General features: G+C 40.3%; 1 long non-coding RNA gene across 1 annotated transcript in view; it reads right to left on the bottom strand.

Annotated features, from left to right (window-relative positions):
* Positions 1-16,418: 16,418 nt before the first annotated feature.
* The window catches only part of LOC132027953 (uncharacterized), a 72,799-nt gene continuing 71,639 nt past the window's right edge, over positions 16,419-17,578 (bottom strand). The window contains exon 3 of the long non-coding RNA XR_009407274.1: positions 16,419-16,538. This is a non-coding gene — a long non-coding RNA (uncharacterized LOC132027953). The remainder of the gene's footprint in view (positions 16,539-17,578) is intronic.

Raw genomic sequence — 17,578 nt, 5'->3', positions numbered from 1 at the left:
ACAGAATTGAAAAATGGGCAAAGGACCTGAATAAACATTTTTCAAAGACAAGGTACAAATTACCAACAGGTACATGAAAATGTGCTCAACATTGCTATTCATCAGATAAATCAAATCAAGATCACAATAAGATACCATCTCCCATCCATTAGGATGGTTTTCATCTAAAAGACAAGAGATAACAAGTGTTGGTGAGGATGTGAGAAAAAAGGACCCCTGAACACTGCTTGATAGAAATGTGAACTGGTCTAGCCATTATGGGAAACGTTATGGAGATTCCTCAAAAATTTAAAAATAGAACTCCCATATGATCCAGCAATTCTACTCCTGGGTAAATATCTTAACAAAATGAAATAACTATCTGGAAGAGATACTTGCACACCCATGCTCATTGCAGCATTATTCACAATAGCCCAAAGGGGCTCTGTGGGCTCCCTCAGATCATCTGTCTAGATGCTTCATGCATCCATCCCTACTCTATTGCTCCCATGCCATTTTGGACGCTGCAGAATTTTTAGATGCTTGACACACATCCTGCCTGTTGTCAGAAACCCAAATCTATACATGGTTTGAAACCACGCACATCTCTGATCTTCAACACTGTCCCCCAACTCCACTTGGGAGTCAGAGCACAGGACCCTCTCAAAGAAACTCTCTCAAAGAAACTCAGTGGTATTGAACTATCTTGCCTTCCAGTTCTCTTTTCCTCTCCCCAAAACGGTAGGATCCTTAGAGATTCTCTCCAGCAGGAAAAATGCTCTGACGTCCACATGCATTCCTTCCAATCTGATGTGTTAATGACAAAAACTTTCATGCACTGAGTCCTTCAGGATTTTAACTTTTGATATTCAACATTCAGCCTTTTGAAATCAAAACATTTTCTTTCAAACTGTAAAGAGGCTCAGAAGTCCATTTTGAAACTCAAACCTAAGAATTGCTTCCTCATATTTTTTCCCTGAATAATACTCCTTTCCTGAGGAAATTGATGTCTGTGGTTTGGCATAAATGGGAGAAGAGCCACAGGAATGACAAGAAATTACCAATAGGATTTTTTCAAATGGTTAATATATTAAAATGTTATGTCCTATTCCTCATCTCTTGACTATTGCTCACCAAAGGATTTTGGCCCTTTTTGGCTGTGCACACATTCAACTTGGCAGGAATAAAGCCTGTATAGGTTGCTCTGGCCCAAATCAGCCTTTCTTTTTTTTATTTGTTGGCAATAGCTGGTTATATACAATATTTATATTTTCTGGAACATTTGGTCCCCATCATTATTCAAGTGCTTTGGATTCAAAACCACAAGATCCATAGAATATGTGGATAAAAAGCAGAGCCAAACTATTCAGCAGATTCCGCTACTAGCCAAGAAAACTCTGGCATCAAGCAGGAAAAGCAAAAATGGAAAAGATGTAGGTGTTTAAGAATTACTAAATGAGTAGCATTCTTTGAAGCAAATAAGAAAGCAAAAATTCTCTATCAATAGCAAACTCATTAGTTCTTTTAATGTCAAGTGAAATGCCATGAATCCCTCCTGTCTTTCCAAGAATGTTTTGTTATATTTGATAATTTTTTATTGAGATTTACTAAAATAACACTGAAAGAAACTTCTACTTTACAGCTCCAAGCTTTGGAGCAAATGTGGGTTTGGCCAAGCTCATGTAAATGAGAATTTACATCTGTGCCGAGCTACCCTAGCTTATAATTCTTTTCCTAAATTACAAACAACTTTGATTAAAGTGAATACTGCTATTTTCTATCAACCACAGTTAAATGAGACCTATATGGAAGCCATTATAATCTGAAAATCAAAGAAGCCCTGACGTCAGTGTTTCAATGATTTCAATATTCAATAATTCGTACAGAGTCCTACTGTCTCTGGCTTAGATATGAGTCAAAGAAAGAAAAGAATCAATGAACCCCAAGTGATTCACAGAAGCTTAAAATGAAGAGGTCATCCAGTTCATTTGAAGGGTTATATTTCAAATTACCCCAGGGGATGATAAATCACCCTATTTCAAAAATCTATAACCTTCTCAAATTGCTTACTCTATGTTCTTTGAGAGTTTTTTTTCTTTAAATCTTTTCCTATTTATAAAATTAATATTTTAAATTATACATAATATAGAAAATAAGAAAGAGGAACTCTCCCTCTCCACCCCCATGATACTGGCATCTGCTGCTAATCAATGAAATATAAGCAGAGTTCAAGTACCTACATCCATGGGTGACTCAAATGTACCTGGGGTTTATCTCTGTCACTCAGGGGCTATTCTCCAGAATATTCTTTCTTTGTATGAATATTGTATTTGTATGAATATTCTCCAGAATATTCATTCTTTGTATGAATATTGGAAAGACTTCAGGAGGAAACTCTCTTGAAGGAGTGCCCATGATGAGCCCGATCTGGTGAGAAAGCCCTTAGCTCTTGGACAAGGAATTGTTCTATGTGTAGCATACATGGGGTATCGGACTTTTCCATTCAATTACTTTCTGAGACCTATGAAAATATACGGGGGATGCTGTGAATAAAAGCTGTAAAGGCAATTTCACTATACTCTGACACACTGGGGCCCAGACACCTCTTCCTGGAGACCCCTTTATGATTATGGCAGACAGGCTTCCTGGGCCCAGAGATGGCTCGAGTCCATCTGTGATGGGTGGGTCTAGCCTCAGTGCCCACTGGGATTATCCTTGCTCATGGGTATATATAAGAACCTGCACTTCCAGAACTCCAAGATATAATCCAGAACATGTTTTATAAAGAGCAGAAGTTCTATATAATACCAGAAAGAACAGGGCCAGGGGAAATAAGGGATTTTACTATTGGTATAAACTTATTAGTGTCTATAGGCAGACAAGGGCTAGAAAAATATATTAAATGGTCATAATTTTTTCATGGTTCTGGAGTTTCATTTTCTGAGGTGTTTCATAGCCTATTCTTCCCATTTTTTTTTTCATTTAATGCTACATCATGAACAGTTTCTTGTTTCATTAAATATTCTCCAAAACAGATTTTTTTTCGTTTTTTGTTTTTAATTAGCTCCTGGATTGCCAGTCTTGACTCAAGTCTCCCCCAATCCTAAGTGAAGCAGCTTAACATGGGGTGGGGGAGGGCACACAACTAGACTTTGAGTTAGAATATTTAGTTTTTTTTTTTTTTTAAGATTTTATTTATTTATTTCACAGAGATCACAAGCAGGCAGAGAGACAGGCAGAGAGCAAGAGAGGAGGAAGCAGGCTCCCGGCTGAGCAGAGAGCCTGATGAGGGCTTGATCCCCGGACCCTGGGATCACGATCCGAGCCAAGGGAGAGGCTTTAACCCACTGAGCCACCCAGGCACCCTAGAATATTTAGTTTTGAGTGCCAAATCTATCATTTACTGCCTGCACTACCTAGCCCTTCAGTTATTTAATCTCTAAGATTGGGAGAAATAATATGTACTTCACAGGACAAAATAGGGCTTAATAAAATTCATGAAAAGTACAGATACTTTAAGCACCTATTATTTATCTATATTTTTATAAAACTTCATACCTTCCTTTATCATGACATACATTCAGTTTTTCAATGATTTGTCTTTCTATCGGTTTCTTCCACGAGACGGAGAGCTTTCTGAAGGGATAGAAGACCCATTTGCCTTTGCATGCCTGGACTCTACCACAATTTCTGACATAAACACTAGGTGATTATTTCATAAATGAAGGGTAAGTAAATGAATGGTACCTGACTCTGTTGGGGAAAATCTGAAGCTGTAAGGACCTATTTAGCCAGAGGCTTCCATTAAGGTTAAACAATAACCTTATTGTTTAACCCTTAAATTGTCCCTGCTCCCCTTCCCTCAGGGGACTGACTTAAAAACAAGTCCAGGAAACCAGCTGCAGGTAACAAAGCCCAGATACAAGAGTGGGTCAGGCCAGGTGGAGACATCCAATCAGTGGGGGGTTGTATACTGTCTCCCTAGCTACCAAGGAGTATGGGCCCCGCCCTTTGGGAGCCTCTTGGGTGCCAGTTCTAATGAGGGTGATAGGCCAGGTCAAATGTCTACTATAGGGTAAACTGTAATTCAATTGGTCACTTGTGTGTGATCTAACATGTGGAGTTTCCTGTGTGTATTACAATCTCTGGCTACCTGTGCATGGCCAGGCCCAACGGCATGGCCTTTGTCCTTAAAAGTTAGTCTATGAAACAGAAAGGTCACGCTCTCTGTAAGAGGCGCAGTCAGTCTGATTCTTGATGCCTGGCACAAAATAAAGCTTTGCTTGACCTTCGTTTTGTATCAGTCTCGCTCCTTTAATCACGGACCCATTATTGGGGGACCTAACAAAGCAACGGAGGAAACTCAAGTGGCACACGGAAATCTGGGATCTTTATTCACTGCTTCTCATGGCTGATTGGTCCCCTTTATGTGGAAGTATAATCTATACAGAAGGGTCTCAGGAGAGTGCTAATCATCCCAGGAACTTGTTTTCTTTTCTTAACCAAAGGGGGACGGCCATTTGGTCTTTTCTTCTGCCTCAGCAGGAGCAATGGAGAACAGCAGACAGGAAGGGGCTGAGGTCTGGGGGGTCTCTATCAGCTTCAACACTAGTTTACTTACAGGTTTAAAAAAATAACCTCCTGCATACTACTTTCTTGAATCCTCACATCAATCCTCAGGACAAGTGTGGTAGATACCATGAGTCACTGAAATAAAATGCTAGAGGAATCTCAAAACATTTGGCACCTTCTGGTTTTGCTGGTTGGATCAAATGCTGTTAACAGATAAAGTGAGCCAGTTTTTAAAGGATTACCTTAGTGCCACCCCCTTGTTCTCCAATCCTAGATAATGCTCTCTTTTGTAGCTCTACCAGGGTCCATCCTGAGAAGGCCTATTATGCCCTCAGTCCTCTTCTAAAGAGTTCCCGTCCACAGACGTTCGCTTAAGTGCCTAAAGTTGATGCCTTAAACACTGTGTGCCCCTGTGCTCTACCACATATTTTACCATCTGACTGTGTTTTGGACCAGGGCAGGGATCTGATCCTAGGCAATAAATTCTTGAACGGAACATCAGTCCATAAAGAGGCCTTATACTTCAGCTTTATCCAATAGGGATGACAGCAATTAATCAAAACTTATCAAACTCCTATATTTCTGTAAGCTGGGGTCTAACATATAGAATTTGACAGGGAAAACAGGAAGTGGAAACAGAAAGACGTAGAAAATCAACCTTACATAAAATTGAAACAGAAAACATGGATCACAGTGATGGTGGAGGGCCAGAAGAACAACCGAAATATGGTTTTTTTCGTTCTGCAGTCAAGCCTGCTTTGCCCTCAGACAACTGGGGTCATGATGCGCCCAAACATTAACTGGTATTCTTATGTTGAGCAAAAAGAATGAACCAATCCGAAACAGAGTACTCCATGATAAGCCTTAGGCTCACAAGCTTACATTCTTATTCAGAGTACCATTCCACAAAGTGAGATCCCAGCTGGATATGAGAGAAACAAATTACCAAATGAAGAAATCATGGATTCTGGGGCATGTTTGACAGTTTGCTGGAATCATGCAGGCAAAGTAAGCTCATTTGTTATGCAATGACTATCAGATCTCACATTTGCTTATAACATCCACTACCTTGTAAACTGTACACATTCATAGTAGAAGTGTATTTGCTTTCCAGTTACAAATGTGTCCATTACAATGGATTTAGGAACTGTGCCTGGTCCTTTTCCTGCAGTATTCACTGTCTGGAGGAACCCATTTTCCCTCCTGTTTTCTGACCTTGCTTCCTCTGGGAGCATCTATCACTCCTCCCATCCATGCCAAACTCTTGACAAAGAGTTTGATAAGTGTAGTTTCCTACACTAACCAGATTCCATCATTGAAGATCCAGTTCTTTTAATTTGGGTTAATTGCAACAGAATGAGTTGTAGGGGTGGAGTAGAGAAGAGCCACTCAGAATGAGCAGCCTAAGACCTTCTTATACACCAAATGGCATGAGAGGTGTCATACACAAGAAATTCTTTGTGATGAGCAAGTTTCTCCTCTTATTTCTCCAACTCAGCTTTTTTTCCCCTAGAGCCTACATCTTTCACCAAGATGCAACATTTGCTTAATTAAAAAGTCATAGCAAATTGTTTGTCATTGAAATGACAATAAATATGCCACTAACATTCTGTTCAATTGTCTATAAAATACATTAAACATAGGGAGAAGAGTGTACAGCCCCTGCTTTTATTTCCTGAGACATCAAGAAGAAATGTGTTCAAGCTTACTGTATGTGTCAGAGTTTTATAGTGCTGTTTGGGGCAACCCACAGAAGGTTACTATTCCTTGAGCGGAATGACATGGTACAATCCCAGCTCTACAAATAACTATTACAAATAACACTCTCTATAAATAATTCTCCTATCTAGATGGGATCTCACTAACTCCAAAGTTTTGTTTCATGGAAACTATAAGTAAGAATATAAACTTGTGACCTTGCTTTGGGATCCTAAACAAGCTACTTTAAAAATCACTTGTTCATTCAGGAAAGAAATATTTTTTAGGTTTTAATTATGTCCCAGGCTCTGCAATAAGAACTAGATATAAGGGCAAGGAAGATAGCATTGCTACCTTCCTTGGCCTTATTGCATAGTAGTGCCTTTAGTTCAAAAGGCCGTAGTCTCGACTTCCCAAGGCTCTGAGGTTACAATGAAATTATTTAATGTGGAGAGTGCCTGACTCAGTGCTAACTGTAGCAAGTACTCCTTCAATGTATTTTTCTTCTCTTTCCTCTCTTCATAGCATTCCAAGTACATTTCATTCTGGGTATGCTCCTTAGCACTTCAGAAGTTATATAAAGACAGAGAACATAAAAATGTCATGCATGCCTATCAGATACTCAGACTTCCTTCCAGTGGCTAACTTCTCTATTTTTGTTTTAATTCTCTATTTTTGTGTATGTTGACAGTAAGGGATATCTTTAAAAAGAGTCTGCTGGTTTGTTTTTTAAATCTATTTTAACCTTAATCTATTTTAAGTAGATGTGGAGACAAGGATTAAAGTGCAAATAGTTTCACTGGACGGTTAAGAAAAAACTTGGTTCTCTACTCACAACACTTCTTTTTTTTTTTAATTTTTTATTTTTTATAAACATATATTTTTATCCCCAGGGGTACAGGTCTGTGAATCACCAGGTTTACACACTTCACAGCACTCACCAAAGCACATACCCTCCCCAATGTCCATAATCCCACCCCCTTCTCCCCAACCCCCTCCCCCCCCGCCACCCTCAGTTTGTTTTGTGAGATTAAGAGTCACTTATGGTTTGTCTCCCTCCCAATCCCATTTTGTTTCATTGATTCTTCTCCTACCCGCTTAAGCCCCCATGTTGCATCACCACTTCCTCATATCAGGGAGATCATATGATAGTTGTCTTTCTCTGCTTGACTTATTTCACTAAGCATGATACACTCTAGTTCCATCCATGTTGTCGCAAATGGCAAGATTTCATTTCTTTTGATGGCTGCATAGTATTCCATTGTGTATATATACCACATCTTCTTGATCCATTCATCTGTTGATAGACATCTAGGTTCTTTCCATAGTTTGGCTATTGCGGACATTGCTGCTATAAACATTCGGGTGCACGTGCCCCTTTGGATCACTACGTTTGTATCTTTAGGGTAAATACCCAATAGTGCAATTGCTGGGTCATAGGGCAGTTCTATTTTCAACATTTTGAGGAACCTCCATGCTGTTTTCCAGAGTGGCTGCACCAGCTTGCATTCCCACCAACAGTGTAGGAGGGTTCCCCTTTCTCCGCATCCTCGCCAGCATCTGTCATTTCCTGACTTGTTGATTTTAGCCATTCTGACTGGTGTGAGGTGATATCTCATTGTGGTTTTGATTTGTATTTCCCTGATGCCGAGTGATATGGAGCACTTTTTCATGTGTCTGTTGGCCATCTGGATGTCTTCTTTGCAGAAATGTCTGTTCATGTCCTCTGCCCATTTCTTGATTGGATTATTTATTCTTTGGGTGTTGAGTTTGCTAAGTTCTTTATAGATTCTGGACACTAGTCCTTTATCTGATATGTCGTTTGCAAATATCTTCTCCCATTCTGTCAGTTGTCTTTTGATTTTGTTAACTGTTTCCTTTGCTGTGCAAAAGCTTTTGATCTTGATGAAATCCCAATAGTTCATTTTTACCCTTGCTCCCCTTGCCTTTGGCATTGTTCCTAGGAAGATGTTGCTGCGGCTGAGGTCGAAGAGGTTGCTGCCTGTGTTCTCCTCAAGGATTTTGATGGATTTCTTTCTCACATTGAGGTCCTTCATCCATTATGAGTCTATTTTTGTGTGTGGTACTCACAACACTTCTGACACAGAATGTATAGCTTTTCTATACTAACCAAGTCTCTAATTTTCTGCAAACATCAATTAAGTGTCCTATAATTTAATTTATTCTCATACTGATGTGGGAAACAGAAGCAGAAGAAAAATTGTTAAATTTCCTTACCTACTGACAAGCCCTTAAAACAGGCAGAGTGACTCTCCTCTAGGGACTCAACTACCCCCACCTTAAGGTTTTGCTAAGGGCAAAAGACAATCCTATCCTGAACGACCCCCTACCCCCAACCAGGATCCTATAAGTCTACTTTAACAATTCCTTTGGAAACTTCTGTAAACCTCCAAGATAGTATTGACAATCATTCCCAAGCATATGGCCCACTGATAAACATCTGAAGGGTCTCATGAAAAGACTTTATTACTGGTAATGAATAACCTTTTTCCCAAACAATAGCTAGCCCCTCAAGGTCCTAGAAACCTTGCTTCCAAAATTCCTTAGAGACTTTCACCATCCCTAATCCTCTCCCCAACTTACAAATATATAATAGACCACTCCTCACATCCCCAGGGCAGCAGCTCTTCCTGTCCATGGGTCCTGTCCCCGTGCTTTAATAAACCACCATTTTGCACCAAAGATGTCTCAAGAATTCTTTCTTGGTCATCGGCTCCAGACCTCACCCCACCAAACCTCCTCTATGTTCTAGAACTTCATCAATACTAACTACACAGAATTAGTAAAGACTCCACAAGTAAATACTCAGTCCCACAAAACTGCTCCCTACTTCAGATGCTTATTCAAATACTGGGCCTCCTATACTTCTGACCAACGGCTAAAATTAGAGCTTCCCATGACCCCCTCCTGGGTTCAATAATTTGCTAGAATAGCTCACAGAACTTAGGAAAGCACTTAACTTACTATTAATGACTTAATACAAGGGTTATAACTCAAGAACAGCCAGGTAGAAAAGATGTATAGGGCAAGGTATGGAGAAGGGGTGTGGAGCTTCCATACCCTCTCTGGGCACTCCAACCTCCCGGTACCTAGTTTAGCATCCTGGAAGTTCTCTGAACCCTGTAGTTTAGGGGGTTTCATCACTTAGGTGTGATCATTGTTGATTCATACTCCTATCCCTCCCACCTCCCCAGGGGTCAGGCTGAGAGTTCCAAGTCTTTAAGGTCATCACCATCCATCCTGAAGCTATTCAGAAGTCCACCAACTGTCATTTCATCAGAACAAAAGATTCTATAGGTCTATCACAACAGTAAGAAGGGTTCTGTGTTTTGTATTCCAGTGGTATGCAGGCTACAAGTCCTATTTAAATACTTTGGGCTTTTGAGAGGAATCTTTTGGAAATGTTCAGCTCTGAGTTAGTGTTTCTAAGAGCTCTGTTTCTAAAACACAGGGCCAAGAGATGGTTCACCAGTCCTGGTCTCCTCCAACTATGTTTCAGCACATCCTACTTGCAATCCTGAAGCCTAGGAAGTCTCCAGAAAGTTTGGGGAGATCATTCCCATCTGAAGATGGGGTCTGGAATCAGTCTTGGCATCCTACATACAGTGTGCCGGTAGGAAACCTTCAGAAATATAGCTCCCCTCTACCCCAAAACTGTTCTCACATCTTCCTAAACCCTAATCCTTCCAAGGCTTTCTAGTTATCTCCCCACCTTCCAGCACCTGGACTTAAGCCCTTCATGAGCTCACCTGCCTGGGACCCTGAGACTTAACCTTGCTCTAATTTATACCATCTGGTGTGGGTTAAATCCTTTCCCCTAAATGCAATGGATTATCCAGAAGCATGATACCATTACCTACCTGATTGCAAGTATGGCTAGTTTCTGAAGACATCTGATTTATATCTTACTCACTGGATCAGATACTGGAGACTTCAACAACACTGATGAAACCTACTTTTACCCTGCTTCCCAGGACACTATCATTTGGGAAGCTGGGACAGATTACTAGCCCGAGCCCAAGCCCCAGATTTATTTCTCCCCAAATGGCCCATTCCTGCGATCCAGCATGCCTCACAGAAAACTTGGTTTGGAGTGACTACACTATGAATCAAGGCCATTCTTGGATTCTTGCCCTCGTGGCTTCTATATCCTAAATGAAATGTACTCTTCAGCCTCATGAAAAAGAACTTGGCAAATTCAGATTTAATCCAACCCACTTAGCTTAATCTTTCTCTTGAGCAATATAATCTCAGAATATAGCTCAAAACCTGCTTAGATGAAATACAATATATTGGCTTTATTCTGAAATAATTGTACAGAAATTTTCTGTGGAAAACTTTAAGACAGATTCCTATTTCAGTTTATTTCCTTTCTTCTACTTCACTATTACTTAAAGTGAGAAGAAAGAAATTGGGGTCTTCCAGAGTTTTCATCCAGAGACCCCCAAACACCACTGAATAAATTCTAAAGAAACAACATGAGGTAAAAAACAAAATTGAGGTCATAGCTGATCATACCCCACATTCTGGTTACACTTACTCTAACGGTTTCACATTTTTTGACATTTCTCATGGCCAAGGGATACATTCTTCTTCTATTTCAATAAGAAGATGAAACTACCTTAAACATGAGAAAAAGAAGATGGAACCAATCAAACATTTGTTGAGCCTACTGTGTACATTGATTCATTCATTTCACAAATATTTATGGAGGGCCTGGTCTGTGAGAATCAATGCTAGATAGGCCCCAGCTGGAGATGCAGCAACAAACAGCCGGGCATAATTCTACCATTGTGGTTTCCTGGGCAGAACAAACTTAGATCAAACAGGCAATTCTTGTATTTGTGGATGGTCATTCAGACTCCTTAATATTCTGGTTGTCTGTTGGTGTGTGGTATGATTCTCTGTGATTTTTTCCTTTACAAGGCAGATGGGGGAATAGGTACAGTTTTACCCATTGTTTTGGGAAGTTAAAAAGGATAAATGAAAGTGATTAGAGACATATTAATTAGTTTACCTATTTAGGAGAGTGATATCGCCAAGATAGGAACATAGGTTGTTCCTAACTCTGCTTCCCTTCACAAGAAGAACAATTAACAACTATTCATGAACAAGCCACTGAAAAAATCCTAGAACATACTTAACAGTAGCTTGGGCTTAAGGAAAAAAGAAACTATAATTTAAGGTCCAAACATGTATTCACGCTATGCATGCTCTCCGACTATGCCAACAGCAGTGTAATGGAAAAAGACCGAAATTAGGAACCATTTACCTCCCACGATAATGTTAAACAAACAAAGCACCACCAAGAGCAAACCTTCCCTCCTCGCTCCGTTAGCCCACTTGTTGTCTCCCCCACAGACATACCATTTCCCAGTCCTCACACTCCCACGGTGCTCCGACAGAAATAAGAGTGTGTGCTCAGCCACTGTAATTAGCTCATCCCCAAGACCATGCTGATCCACTCACCTCCCCTGTTCAGACTAAGTGACATAATAACTACATCTGTGGTACCAGAGAAAAGGCAAGCAGGAATGCAGATGCCATTGCTACCACCAAATAAGGAGGGTAATTCTTAAAGTTCCTGCTAAGGCAGCAGGGATTGCTGTCAGGACACTCACACACGTAGAAAGACCAACTCAGCCACAGCTTGCTGTGGTTACTGCTGCCTCAGCAGGAACGCCCTGGGAGTCACCGTGGGACCTTAGGAAAGAGGAAGAGAGGGCTGGTCAGGAAACAATTCTGGAGCCAATGCTGCTGCTCCCTGGGGCTTCCAAGTCCTGGCTTTTTTGCCAAATGAGAATAGTACTGGCCACCTTCTTATCTCTCAGCACAGGAATGAAAATCAGATGGGGTAATACCTCAGGGGGTTTTTACAAGTCCTAAAGCATGATGCCTACAGGAATCGTTAACATTGAATGACGTGTTGAATATCAAAGAGCTTTTAGGTACAAAACAAGGCATCTTCCTAGGAGTTTATGATATGAGATACTGAAAATCTCTGCACTGCTGAAGAGGTTATCCGGCACTTGAAGGAGTGTATCAGTGGCTGGTGAAAACAAAACCACCTGCAATGATAAAGCTACAGTGTTAGAGGAGAGGACAAAACAGAAACCAGGGGAATTGTGGAAAGGGCTTAGTGGTTGGCAAAACCAAATCCGGGTGTCCAGAGAAGGAGAGGAGGGAAAATCGCCAACAGCTGAAATGCACTAACAAGCCCTGAGTCACCAGCCAGGTGAGAGTTCTCTCCCTAACCTTAGAGCCAGAGTGGCTAACTGGTAACAAACCCAACAAACAGATTTGAAGTCATCACTTCCCTTGTTGCTACAGCACATACAACTACCTAATCTTTAAGAATTACTGCTGGAAACAACCTAAATGTCTGTCAACTGATAAATAAAATGTGTACCACCTACACAGTGAAATATATTTCAGCCATGAAAAGGAATACTGACACATGCTACAGTGAGGATAAACCATGAAAACATGCTAAGTGAAAGAAGCCAGACACAAAGGGTCACAATGTTATATGATTCCTTCTGTATGGAAATGTCCAGAACAGGAAAATCTAAAGGCACAGAAAGTAGATTAGGGATTGCCTAGTGCTGGAAGAAGAGGGAAAATGTGCTAATGGGTGATCTTTTGGAGGTGAGGAAAAATCTCTAAAATCAACATATAGTCAATTTATAGTTGCATATATCTATGAATCTACTAAAAACCACTGAACTCATACTTTAAATTGGTGAATTGTATGGTATATGCCAAACAAAATTCATAAAGCTATTATTTAAAAAGTCACGCTCCCCTTCTGAACCACTTTCAACTAACACTGGCATTCTCTGGCAGAAGCCAAGAACATCACACAGTTAAACCCATCCTTTCCCATCAACGGTCCTACTAAGAGATGAGAAAGAGCAGGGACAAGGTTGTCCAAGCAGGGACAGGGCTGAGAGATCTTACTGCAGGCCCATGCTAGGAGTTCTTATGTTAGGCCTCCTTAAGGCACTTTTTTTTTTTTTTTTAATTTGACAGAGAGAGATCACAGGTAGGCAGAGAGAGAGAGAGAGAGAAGCAGACTCCTCCCTGAGCAGAGAGCCCGACACGGGACTCCATCCCAGGACTCTGAGATCATGACCTGAACTGAAGGCAGCGGCTTAACCCACTGAGCCACCCAGGCGCCCCTTAAGGCACTTTTAATGTTCTATCTTCCTTTAAGCTTCTACTGAATTAGAACTATTTAGATATTTTGCTTCATCTATATTCTTTCCTGGCTTACTCAAGCAGCAGACTAAAGAAACAAAAATGAATTACCCCCTGCCTTTCAAAACCTATGGAGGTTTGAAGAGGATATGTCTAGATTAGGGTCAACCCTGGTCCACACCAGCAACCACTAGCTGACATTTCTGCACAAATGCATAGTTATTGCCCTTTGTTCTCTCAAATGCCCAATAACAAGTGTCCCATCTACAAGATAAGTCATTCCCATTACTCTCTGTCAAGGTTCTTTTCCTTCTTAGCAGTTATCTCAGTTTCATGGGGGTGTTTATTTCTATCTACCTCCTCCACTAGCCTGGAAGGGTCACCACAGTATAGCCTCTTGACATTGAGGCTCACCACTTTGGACTTTGCACCTGGCTCAGAGGCTATAGAGAGACTGGACCTTCTGTAAGCATTTGTTGAAGGAATAAAGCCCTGATGTGTTGCTTTAGAGATGTGTTATGATCAAGACCATCTTCTTCCTTTTAAGTACCATTTAACAGTCCAAAGAGTCAGAGCTCCTCCATTTGTCTGCTTAAACCAAATTTGTCATGTGCATATATTTTCCCCCAAGCATTCCTTCCTTTGAGGACCACCCATTTTCTATGTAGTATAAACGGGGTTGGCCATGTGCCTTTGCATCTTGTCAATGGTATGGCCAGGGCTTCTTATTATGGCTATTCTGTTTGGTTCAAGGTGGACATGTGGCCAAAACTGGGCCAGTTAGAATCACCTAGAAACATCTCCACCAGCACTTTTAGGAAAGATGCTCTAAGACAGGATTTTTCAATATCAGCCCTGTTAACTTTTGGGTGTAGATAACTATCCTATGCATTCTAGGATGTATATTAGCATTCCCAGTAATAAGTCCTAATTATTAAAAGCAAAAATATCTCCAAACATTGTAAAAAAAAAATCATTAGCATTAACCCCAGTTAAGAACCACCATCGCTATAAAACGTGTCTGTGAGGATATAATAAACTGGATTTGCTTGCATCCATGTTCCCTGGGGCTCTCTGGAAAGAAGCTTCCACAGAGAAGCCATCTGCAGGAGAGAACAGAGCCAACAGAAAAAGAGAAAGAAAGTTGAGAGATGGAGAGAGACACAATGACATCTTTTAAATCTCATTTGGATTTGATTTTTAGGTTACCTGCAACTAAAGCAGATTCCTGACATCTATGTCCATATGTGACTATTTCCTCTGAAGCCAAGTATGACCCCTGTATCTCTTCCAGAGCCACATGTGCCGATTCTAACCAAAGAAGGTGAGCTGGTCAAAAAGACATATGATTACCCAGATCAGACACAGAAACCCTTTGCACATCCATGGGGACATCTAGTACAACTTTTGTATTCTTCCTATGTTTTCTAGGACACAAAGTGGTATCATTCTACAAGTGGTTGAGGAAAGTATGTTAACTTCCTAGGGCTGCCTTAACAAGTTACCACAAATTGTGTGGCTTAAAACGATGGAAATTTATTCTCTCACAATTCTACAGGTCAGAAGTTTGAAATCAAGGTGTCCTCAGGATTGGTTCCTTTTGAAGGCTTCAAGGAGAATCTGTTCCCTGCTTCTTTCCTAGGTATTGCTGGTGGACACCAATCCTTGGCATTTCTTGGGCTGAGGCTGCAACACTCCAACCTCTGCCTCATATGGCTTTCTTCCTTGTGTGTCCATGTACATGAGTGTCCTCTCCTCTTTTAAGAACATCAGTCACGGGATCTAGGACCCCCCCCCCCCAATCTATTATGACCTCACCTTGACTAATTACATCTGTGTTAGACTCTAATTCCAAGTAAGATCACATGCTGAGGCCCCAGATGGATATGAATTTGTGGGACTCTATTCAACCTGTTATAGATGACAAAACAGTATCTTATATTAGAGAGCTTTACAGTTGTCAAGGCACTTTCAAGAAAAGAAAAAATAAAGGAGGTAGGCATACAATTATCTTTTCTAGGATGCTCTGGAAAACTCTATCTACTGAGCAAGGTAGATAGCCACCTTAGAATGTTAGCTGGGACACTGGAGACAAGTTGAATTGGCTATCTGAAGACTGTCTAAAGACAGAGACTATACCTCTTTTCCATACTCTTCCATACTCTGCATTTTCTGCCTAAAATTTTATCAGTAGCCTCAGATCAAGGATCTAAATGTTCTGTATGTTGTTTCAAAAGCCATCTGGATTTTCATTTAAAATTCTATCCAAAGCAATATATCACCCTAGCCAGCCAAAGGAGCTCTTATTTCTTTTTCCAGTTTATTTGGCAACATAGAGACTCATTTCTTAATGCATGTATTAATCAGGCTGATTACTACATGATTTGCCCCAGAGGATAAGGACAAGGACTTCAGCAGAGGAGGAGCAGCCAAAAGACATTTGAGGGTTTTTATATATCAAGAGCCTTTGTTCTCATATGATTACTACCAGTAGCTCCTGAGTGGAAGCAGAGGAAAAAAGGAAGACAACTTTGTTTTGTTCTATGGCCAAAATTTGGGTTAAAAATATTCAACAACATTAGATAATTCTGCAACATTTAAGATTCCTTTAATATAAAAGAATTCATGTTCCTTCATGTTTATAATATCATATGGAAGGACTGAAGCCTAAACTGAAGCTAAAAGCAGCACTCCATGAATACGTTTTGAAGCAGGGTCATACTTACCTCCGATTATTGATAATCACTTGAAGTGTTGGGATTATCTACAATCATTCCTACTAAAATTTCATTTTCAAAAGTGAACTCCATGTTGTATTTACAATCAGGATCTAATCAACTCAAGAATTTATAAGAATGGTAATTCTCACTAAGATCTACTGTCTTTAGGTAACAAAGAGTTATTCATCATAGCCAGACTGTTAATAGTACTTTAAGAGACAGATTTATTAAAATTGGTTCTTACATCATAGCCATTAGCCCTATCTGTAACTATGTCTGCCTAAGGGGAGGATGATAGATGGAAAACATGTTCTTCCAGGATCCAAGTCCCAGAATTGATGGCTCAACCTTAGGAGGAAGACAAAAAGACAAGTCATTAAATTGTGCAGACAGATGGACCACTTTTGGGCGTTTGAAGTTTCATGTTACTCTTCACATGAATAGAGGACAACACTGTTTTTGACATTCTGGATAAAGGGCAGTTCTAATCCATTAGGACCCAAACAGTGAGAAGTCACAAGCCACCCAGAGTTGCTGGGGTATTTCATTAAGCCTAACCACAGTGTCTCTTTTTCAGGACTGTGGTCTCTGAGATCCCTGATTCCAAGTAATCCAGATCAGAATTATCTCAAGGGACCCCCAACAGTGAACTAGTGGCCTCATTGCCTTCTGAAGACCTGTTTTGAGCAAACAAAATACCCTAGAGAAAAGAAGTATTTTATAGGCAGGAACTTAATCATCTGAATTGGGGTGGAGGGAAACCCATTTCTCTCTAATCTTCTGAAAACATATCAAACTAACCAAAACTACCAAAAATCCATCCTTAAAACACAGATTCGGTCTTGCACTGTAATACATAATTCATGCTTTAAACATACATATGTGTAATCAAAACAGTATGATACTGACATAAAAATAAATATATAGATCAATGGAAAATAAAAGAGAGTCCAGAAATAAACCCATGTTTAAATGGTCAATTAATCTATGACAAAGAAGGCAAGAATATACAATGGGGAAAAGATCTTCTCTTCAATAAATGATGCTGGGAAAACTGGACAGTTACATACAAAAGAATGAAACTGGGCTACCTTCTTACATCATACACAAAAATAAACTCAAAATGGGTTGAAGACCTAAATATAAGACCTAAACCATAAAACTGCTAACTTGCACAGTAAAGGAAACCATCAATAAAACAAAAAGGCGGGTGCCTGGGTGGCTCAGTAGATTAAGCCTCTGCTTTCGGCTCAGGTCATGCTCTCAGAGTCCTGGGATCAAGGCCCACATCAGGTTCTCTGTTCGGCAGGGAGCCTGCTTCCCCTTCTCTCTCTCTGCCTGCCTCTCTGCCTACTTGTGACCTCTTTCTCTCTGTCAAATAAATAAAT

This window comes from Mustela nigripes, chromosome 12 (assembly GCF_022355385.1).
Source record: "Mustela nigripes isolate SB6536 chromosome 12, MUSNIG.SB6536, whole genome shotgun sequence".
Lineage (NCBI taxonomy): Eukaryota > Metazoa > Chordata > Mammalia > Carnivora > Mustelidae > Mustela > Mustela nigripes.
This window is presented reverse-complemented; position numbering and strand designations above follow the sequence as displayed.